Here is a 6,638-nt window from a genome sequence, read left to right as displayed (position 1 = left end):
CCATTTGTATGTCCGGTTTGGAGAAGTGTCTATTCAGGTCCTCTGCCCACTTTTTAATTGGGTTCTTTGTCTTCCTTTTGTTGAGTTGTATGAGTACTCTATATATTTTGGAAATTAACCTCTTATCTGATGTATCATTGGCAATGATGTTCTCCGATGCAGTGGGTTGCCTTTCCATTTTGATGATTGTTTATTTTGCTGTGAAGAAGTTTTTTAGTTTGATGTAGTCCCATGTGTTCATTTTTTCTTTTGTTTCTGTTGCCTTAGGTGATGTATCAGTGAAAATTCTGCTGTGTACGATGTCCGAAATTTTGATGCCTACATTTTCTTCTAGAATTTTTATGGATTCATGGGTCACATTTAAGTCTTTTATCCATTTTGAGTTTATTTTTGTGTATGGTGTAAGTTGATAGTCTAGTTTCTTTCTTTTTTTTTGCATGTAGACCAGTGTATCAAGATCATTCAATTGGATAAAAAGAATAGTCTATGCAATAAATATGCAGGGACAACTGTACACATACAAAATAATGAAGTTAGACCCCTCATCTCATACCATGCACAAAAATGAACACAAAATATATTGTACACCTAAATACATGAGCTAAAATTGTAAAACTCTTCGAAGAAATCATAGAAGTAAATATTTGTGACTTTTAGTTAGGCAAAGTCTTCTGTGACACCAAAGCACAAGCAACAAAAGAAAACAATAATAAATAGACTTCATCGATGTTTAAAACATTTGTGCATCAAAGAACACTGTCAAGAAAGGGAAAAGACAAGCCACAGAATGAGAGAAAATATGTGCAAATCATTTATTTATCTGACAAGGGACTTGTATATAGAGTATACAAAGTACATTACAACTCTACAATAAAAAGACAAATAACCCAATTTACAAATGGGCAAAGTATCTGAACAGACATTGTCCATATGCAAATGGACAATAAACACATAAAAAGATGTTCAACATCATTAACCATCAGGGCAATGCAAATCAAACATAATGAGATTCCACTTCATACTTACTAAGATGTCTATACTTTAAAGAAAGACCATAACTAGTGTTGGCAAGGATATGAATAAATTGGAATCCTCATGTATTACTGGTGGAAATGTAAAAAGTTGGGACTGCTTTGGAAAATAGTCTGGAATTTCCTCAAAATGTAATTCAGAATTACCATATCATTTAATAATTCCACTCCTAGGTGAATACCCAAGATAAATGAAAACAATGTCCGTACAAAAACTTGTACACTGCCCTGGCTGGTGTGGCTCAGTGGATAGAGTGTCATCCCATGGACTGAGAGGTCCCAGTTCGATTCCCGGTCAGAGCACATGCCTGGATTGCATGCTCAATCCCAAGTAGGTGGCATGCAGGAGGAAGCTGATAGATGTTTCTCTCTCACATCAATGTTTCTATCTCTCTTTCCCTTCATCTCTTTCTAAAAAATCAATAAAAACATTTTTTTACTCTCATTCTCTCAATGTATTTATTTTTGTTACAGATGTTTCTCTTTTTTTCCCCATTGACACCCTCCTCTTTATCCCCCCCACCCCATCCCCAGCTTTGTTGTCCGTGTTCATTGGTTATGCGTACATGCATATAAGTTCTGTCATTTATCTCTTCCCTCCCTCCCCACTCCCTCTTCTGGGGTTTGTCAGTTTGTACCCCACTTCCACGTCTCTGGGACTACCCCATTCCTCAGACCGTTATGTTCATTATATTCCAAAAATAAGTGAGATCATATGATACTTGTCTTTCTCTGTTTGGCTTGTTTCGCTTAGGATAATACTTTCCAGGTCCCTCCGTGTTGTCTCAAAGAATAAAAGATCTTTCTTTCCTACAGCTGCACAGTAGTCCATTATGTATATGCACAACTGCTTTTTTATCCATTTGTCTACTGATGGACATTTGGGTTGTTTCCAGATCTTAGCTATTGTGAATAGTGCTGCTACTAACATGGGGGCACACATATTCTTTCTGATTGGTGTTTCGGGCTTCTTAGGGTATATTCCTCGAAGTGGGATCACAGGGTCAAATGTAAATTGAATTTTAATTTTAAAAACATATTTTTTTAAAAAGATATATTTCTCCTACTTTAAAAAAAAAAAAAAAAAAACTTGGCCTGGCCAGTGTGGCTTAGTGGTTGAGCATTGACCCATGCACCAAGAGGTCATCAGTTCAATTCTAAGTCAGGACACATGCCCAGATTGTGGGCAAAATCTCCAGTGCGGGGCATGCAGGAGGGGGCCAATCAATGTTCTCTCTCACCAATTTTTCTGTCTCTCTTTCTCTCCCTCTCCTTCCTCTCTAAAATCAATAAAGAAAAAGATTTTAATTGTTTAAAAAAACGTGTACATGAATGTTCATAACAGCATTATTAGAAGTAGCCAAAAAGTGGGACCAACCCAAATATCCATCAACTGATGGATAGATAAAAGGAGTAATGTACTAACTTGTGCTACAACATGGATGAACCTTGGAAACGTCATGCTACGTGGAAGCTAGTCAAAAAAGACCACATATTGTATGATTCTGTTTATATGAAATGTTTAGAATAGTCAAGTCCATAGAGACAGAAAGTAGATTATGGTTTTCAGGGGCTGGGGAAAAGGGAATGACTGGTAATGGGTACAAGGTTTTTGTTTTTTTGTTTTTTTGAGGTGATGAAAATGTTCTAAAATTTATTGCGAAGATGATTGTACAACTCAGAATATGTTTTTTAAACCACTGAATTGTATGCCTTAAAAGGATGAATTTTATGTATGTTCACCATATCACAATAAAGCTGTTTTTAAAAAGCTAATTCTTCTGATATAGATCCATTTAGATAAAGCTCAAACACAGGTGAGACTAAACTATATTATTTAGACATACATACAGAGATTTAAAAAGCTAAAAGGAAGCAAAGAAATATTACCATAAAAGTTAGGAGAGTGGTTCCCCTGGGGGTGAGGGAGGAGTTTTGATTTATAAAAAAAAAAAGACCTACACAGGGCTTTCATGGTGTCCCAGTGTTTTATTTCTTATTTTGACTAATGGTTACATGGGTGTTTTTTTAACTATTTGTTAAAATGTACATAGATGGTTTATGCACATTTGTGTACATATGTTCTATTTTCGATAAAATTAAATTCATTCATGTTGGTCTATATGAACTACACTGAACTATTAAAATGTTGGACTGCACCAGGCTATTTATTCCATATATTTAAAGAAAAGGGTTGCTAAATTAAGTGTCCATGAGATTAAAAGATGGATTAGGGCTGGAGAGGGAGAAAGGAAGATTTGACTTTCTAAGAGAAGTACTTGTTGGGTTTGTTTTAGCAAAGCACAACCCAATATAAGGTTAGAATATTTTTTTTTTGCATTCATTTTTTTAGTAAGAAAAATTTACTTTTCAACAATGGTATACTATTGGATCTAATAAAGAGAAATGTAAATGCTCTCTGTATCAGTGCAGTATACTTTATATTAAAATGAAAGATTGTGCTTGAAAGCATTTAATGTATAGTTATATTGCTTTAGACATTCAGTGGGACCTTAACATTAAGTTTCAAAATAGTACAGCTTAACAAAAATTTGTTGTTGTTGTTAATCTTCACTGGAGGATATTTTTTCCATTATTTTTAGGGAGTGAGGAAGGAGGGAAGGGGGCGAGAGAGAGAGAGATGTGAGAGAGAAACATCTCTTGGTTGCCTCCCACACACACCTGGACTGGGGTCGGGACTGAACCTGCAACTCAGGTACGTGTGCCCTTCACTAGAAATCCAACCCACAACCCTTTGGCATGCAGGATAACACTCTAACCACTGATCCACACTGGCCAGGGCCAAAACCTGTTGTTGTTGTTTTAACCTTTCTGGCTTTACTTTTTATTTTTTAATTTATATTTATTATTGAATGTATTACAGATGTTCATCATTTTTCTCCTATTGACCCCCTCCTCCCCACTCCTTTCCCCCTCCTGCCTTGCCCCACACTGTTGTCTGTGTCCATTGGTTATGCATATATATACATATAAGTTCTTTGGTTTATTTCTTTCCACCCCAAACCCCCTTCCTTTTGAGGTTTGTCAGGCTAACAACCAATTTGTACTTCTTAATCCCTTCACCTATTTCACCCATTCCCCCAACCCCCCCCCCCCATATGGCAACCAACAAAATGTTCTCTGTATCTATGACAATGTTTCATTTTGTTTGTAGATTCAATTGTTGACAGATATGTATTCATTGCCATTTTGTTTCTTCATATTTTTTATCTTTTTCTTCAAGAAGACACTTCAACATTTCATATAATAATGGTTTGGTGGTGATGAACTCCTTTAACTTTTTCTTGTCTGGGAAACTATATGGTCATCGATTCTAAATGACAGCTTTGCAGGATAGAGTAATCTTGGTAGTAGGTTCTTGCTTTTCATCACTCTGAATATTTCTTGCCACTCCCTTCTGGCCTGCAAAGTTTCTTTTGAGAAATCAGCTGACAATGTTATGGGAACTCCCTTGTAGGTAACTAACTGCTTTTCTCTTGCTGCTTTTAAGATTCTCTCTTTGTCTTGAACCTTTTGCATTTTGATGATGATGTGTCTTGGTGTGGGCCTCTTGAGATTCATCTAGTTTGGGATTCTCTGTGCTCCCTGGACTTGTATTTCTGTTTCCTTTACCAAATTAGGAAACTTTTCTGTCATTATTGTTTCAAATAGGTTTTCTCTCTTCTCTCTCTTCTCCTTCTGGCACCCCCAAGATGCGAATGTTGGCACTCTTAAAGTTGTTCCAGAGGTTCTTTACACTATCCTCATTTTGGGGGATTTTTTCTTTTTCTTTTAGCTGTTCTGATTGGGGGTTTTTTTGCTTCCTTATATTCCAAATCGATGGTTTGCTTCTTGGCTTTACCTACTCTCCTATTGAATCCGTGTAAATTATTCTTTATATCAGTTAGTGCCGACTTCATTTCTGAGTGTGCACCCTTCATTTCTGACTAGCCCTTTTTTATGCTCTTGAGGCCCTCACTAAGTTCACTGAAGATCTCACTAAGTTCATTGAGCATCCTTATAAGCAGTGTTTTGAACTCTGCATCTGTTAGGTTGCTTATCTCCATTTCACTTTGTTCTTTTCCTGGGGTTTTGTTCTGTTTTTATATTTGGGACCTGTTTCTTTGTCTCCTCATTTTTGATCCCTCCCTGTATTTGTTTCTATGTATTACTTAACGAGCGGTATGGGGCTAGCTGAGACCAGATGCTACTTGTTTGAAAGAATTTAAGGAAACCTGAAGCAGGATCTCAGACAGGCCAATCCTATGGTAAAGCAACTGGCAACAGCTTGGGTGGGCCTGAAAGTTGGGTGGGGCAGGGCCTCAGGGAATCACCAGGGTGGGGCAAACAGTGTGAGCCAAGTTGCTAAAGTCCCAGATATGGTGGCTGTCTGCCACCCCAGGGAAGGGCTCACCAAAGGAACAAAGTCTTCTGACAGCACATCTATCCAGGAGAAAGCTGCCTCTCCAGCCCTCGCTCCAATGCCAACAACTCAGTTCTTCCCCTGTATGTCTCTGGTGCCTTTCAAGCTGCCTCTCCCATGCTGGAGCCTGGAAGGTATGAGCCCGAGTAAGTTCATGCATGGACCCTTTAAGAGAAGCTGCCTGGGGCTCCAGCAGCCTCAGCCTCCCTCAGCCTCAGTTCCTGCTGGTTTTTTCAGCCAGCAGTGATGGGGACTTCTCCTCCTGGCACTGGAACCCTGAGCGGGGTGCCTGGTGTGGGACGGGGACCCCTCAGTCCTCAGGGAGGACCTTCCCAGCAGAGGTGTCCCTCCTGATTTATATCCACCACATGTGGGTGTGGGGCCAGCCCGTTGCGCCTCCGCCCCTCATAACAGTGTTGATGTGGCTGCTTCTTTTATTTCATAGTTGTAGGACTTCCATTCAGCTTGATTTCAGGCAGTTTTGAATGATGGCTGTGCTGTAGTTTAGTTGTAACTTTGATGTGATTGTGGGAGGACCTGATACAGCATTCACCTATGCCGCCATCTTGACTGGAAATCCAAAACCTGTTTCTTAAAAAAATAAGTATAATTAAAATAATTTGCCCAATTTGTATGTTTCATTATAAACCTCTTTGGAAAATACTAATTTTGGAGTGTTTGGTAAAATTGTACATAGTTGTTCACTGAATGTTGTGTAAGCATTAATTTCTTTTAAAAATTATATAGCCCTTTTTGCTTATTATACATTTCATAAAGTACGTTCAATATTTAACCCTGTCAACCAATGTTAAGAGTAACAACTGCCATATGTTTCATAAGTATTTGACTCTTTCATAATATGTATTCACACTTCAACTATCAGGGAGAGATAAAGAATAAAATGCTGGTTCCCCAGCCAGAATTATAGTTTTCGTATTCTTCTGCCTCAGTATTGCGTTTATTAGACCTAAATGAAAATGATGCATACTATAATTAAAGGCTATGTTTTTTACTTTATTTTATTTTATTCTTTTTAATCCTCAACCGAGAATATTTTTCCATTTATCTTCAGATAGAGTGGGAGAGAGGGAGGGAGAGAGAGAGAGAAACATCAACATGAGAGGGACACAACTGGTTGCCTCCTGCATGACCCCGACCAAGGCCAGGGATAAACCACAACCAAG

This window comes from Molossus molossus, unplaced genomic scaffold (genome assembly GCF_014108415.1).
Source record: "Molossus molossus isolate mMolMol1 unplaced genomic scaffold, mMolMol1.p scaffold_m16_p_2, whole genome shotgun sequence".
Classification (NCBI taxonomy): Eukaryota; Metazoa; Chordata; class Mammalia; order Chiroptera; family Molossidae; genus Molossus; species Molossus molossus.
Note: the sequence above shows the minus strand (reverse complement) of the source record.